This window comes from Akebia trifoliata, chromosome 2 (assembly GCF_017979445.1).
Source record: "Akebia trifoliata isolate Shusen 1 chromosome 2, ASM1797944v1, whole genome shotgun sequence".
NCBI lineage: Eukaryota > Viridiplantae > Streptophyta > Magnoliopsida > Ranunculales > Lardizabalaceae > Akebia > Akebia trifoliata.
The window spans coordinates 20,217,517-20,220,994 of NC_141376.1; positions in this window are offsets into that span (position 1 = coordinate 20,217,517).

Here is a 3,478-nt window from a genome sequence, read left to right on the forward strand (position 1 = left end):
TGTTGTAGTGTTAATAGATGGTGGCAGCACTCACAAGTTCGTCTATCAGACCATAGTTTCTCAGTTCGGATTGCCAGTGAATCAGGACAAGAAATTTCAAGTTATGGTGGCAAACCGAGAGAAAATAGATTGTGTTGGGCAATGTTAGGGGCTCAACTTCATCATTCAAAGGCATCCCATTAAAGTAGACTTCTACATTCTTCCTGTCGCAGCATTCCAGTTGGTGCTAGGTGTGGAATGGCTTGAAACTCTGGGACCCATCGAGACAGATTACAAATAGTTAAACATGATGATGTGAACCCTCTTGGATTAGAACCTTCTCTTGATGATCTCTTCTAGGAACCCTTCAATTCGAAGGCTTTGAATATTCTAGATTATTTAGAAACAACTTAAAAATGTTAATCGGACTAGAACCTCAAAGAAACTAAGTCTATGAAACCCCAATCTTGTAATGTCACAAGGATCGATCACTTCCTTGATAAATCGAAGATTCATGCACTCTTTCAAGAGTTCGAACGAGAACTCATAAAGAACTCATAAATAACCCAATAAGAACACATGAAACAAAACTAAAGTTTTCTTGAATAAACTTCAAAACTTATAAAATGTAAATTGTAAATTGTGTCTCAAATACAACATGAGGTGCCTTTTTATTACGAAATTAGATCAAGATTGGTATTAAGTAGTCCTTTGGAAATAAAAAATCAAAACTAAGGACAATTAGAATATAAAATTTCCAATTAACCCTCGCATCCCACTTTATCTTCTAAATCGATCCCTTGCATAAAAAGATAGTTGACCATCCTTGGGGAAGCTTTTGAAATCTCCAATTTAAGTCTTAGAATCTTTTAGAACGGCCTCATTATATTATACTTCCACAATCAAGTCTTGTAATGCTTGAAAGCCTCTTCCAACCTCTTTTTCCTTGACCTAGCCAATTCCTTGCAATGGTTTTTTAGAAGACTTGGGAACATCAACCCGATCTCCATTATTCTCCCCCTCTTCGAAAAGATTCGTCGTTGAAGCACCTACATCAAATAAAGATAAATCAGTAACATTAAAAATTGTACTAACATTACCATAGTCACTTGAAAAATCTAATTTGTAGGCGTTATCACTGATTTGCTCCAAAGCTTGAAATGGTCCATCTCTTCTAGGTTGCAATTTCGACTTCCTTTGTGGAGGGAACCTCTCATTACGCAAATGTACCCAAACCCAATCCCCAGGCTGGATGACATATTTCAAATGCCCATTTTCGGCTTGCTTAGTATATTGCTCATTCCTCCTGTCAATGTTGGTCCGTATTCTGTCATGTAAAACTCTCACAAAATCTAATTTTTTTCTTATCATCAAAATTGGCATGTTCATTAGTAGTTAAAGGTAAAATATCCACAGATATTAAAGAATGAAAACCATAAAAATGTCAAAAGAAGAAAATGAAATAGTAGAATGAATAGTCCTATTATATGCAAACTCAATATGTGGTAGTAGAGGTTTAGTTCTTAATTTATTCCATAAAGTATGTAAATAATAACTTAGGAATCTAACAGCTCTATCACTAAGAATTGACTTAGGAAATGTAGATAATCACATTAGTTCCTTAAAGAACAAATCAGCAATATATGTTGCGTTGTTGGTTTAGAATGAGCAATAAAATGGGTTATTTTACTAAACCTATCAACAACAACAAATATACTATCCTTATACATAAGTACTAATACTTGTTGCCTTACCATCATTATACTTTTAACCTCATATTTTTCAGCAACTATACTCAGTATTTTATTTTCCTCTCCATGTTGCTCACTTTGCTCTACTTTTTGCTCACACCTTTGTTTTTCTCTCATTTTGCACTCACTTGCTATCTTAACATGGTCTTTATAAGCTTGTAAAGGTTTGAGAGGGGCCAATACAATTTTTTGATTGTTCATTACAAAAGAATAATGGTTTTTATACCCATAATACGACACTCTCCTATCAAAGTGCCATGGTCGACCAAGCAATATATGACCAGCATGCATCGGTACCACATCACAAAGAACCTCATCCTCATACTTTTCAATTGAAAAAGGAACCTGAACTTATTTGTTTACTACTACTTCTCCACAGTCATTCAACTATTGTAATTTGTATGGTTTGGTATGTTTCTTCCATTTCAAATTCAACTTCTCTACACAACAAGGTACTAGCAACATTAGTACAACTTCCACTATCAATAATCAATGTACACACTTTATCCTTCACGTGGCACCTTGTGTGAAATATATGCTCACGTTGCTCCTCATCTCCTTCATCCTTAGGTTGTATACTTAGAGCTCTCCTAGTAACAAGTAAATCACCATACACAGGTTCTTCCACTTCTTCATCAGAATAATTCTCTGATATTGGCATCTCGTTCTCACTCGAGCTAGCACTTTCAATCTCTCTATTTGCCCGTACAACCATAACCCTTTTGTTTGGGCATTCAAAAGTAATATGTCCAAATCCTTGACACCTAAAACACTTAATCTGATGTGACTTAATAAAAGGCTTTGTTTCAGGTATATCTTTAGGGACAAAAACTGAATTCTCCGACTTTGCTTTTTCTTGTTGTTTGAAAATAATTTTGTTGTCCTTCCAATTTGATCTCCATGGACTATTAGAAGATGATCAAGATCTGAACTTCCTAAACTTGATTTGCTTTTTCACTTTAATGGCTTTATACAGTAACTCTTTCATCTCCACATAATTGTGCAACTCAACCACATCAGCAATCTCCTTGTTCAATTCAACAATGAATCTAGCCATGGTTGCTTCTCTATCTTCCTCTATGTTTGCTTGAATCATGACAATTTCCATTTCTTTATAAAAATCCTCGACACTCATGGAACCTTGAACCAGCTCTTGCAATTTTATAGACAAATCTCTATAATAATGGCTAGGTATAAACCTTTTACGCATCATTGACTTCATCTCATCCCATAATCGAATAGGTCTCTTACCATTTCTGCGCCTATTGATCACCAATTGATCCCATCATATACTGGCATAGTTTGAAAATTCCACGGTGGCTAACTTTATTTTTTTATCCTCGGAATAATTATGACAATAAAAAATGTGCTTAACCTTTCTTTCCCACTCTAAATATAATTCAGGATAATTCTTTCCGTGAAAGGTTGGAATCGTCATCTTTATGCTACCCAAATTGTTATCTTCTTTAAAATCAACTTTCTTATCTCGTCGATAATGTACTCTCTCCACTTCAGAATGAACATCTTCTTCTCCTTCTAACTCATGTCTTCGATATGGTTTAGATTCATAAGAGGATTCTATATTGTCCAACCTTGAATTCAACAATTTAAATTGGTCATGAACGGCCTTGATGAATAATTTCAGGTCGGTCTCATATGCTTCTCTTCCTTCCTTACTCATGGTTTAAACCTGTAAACTTAAATAAACGAAAGCAACAAAAGACACAATAATCTTATAAGTCCCGAAA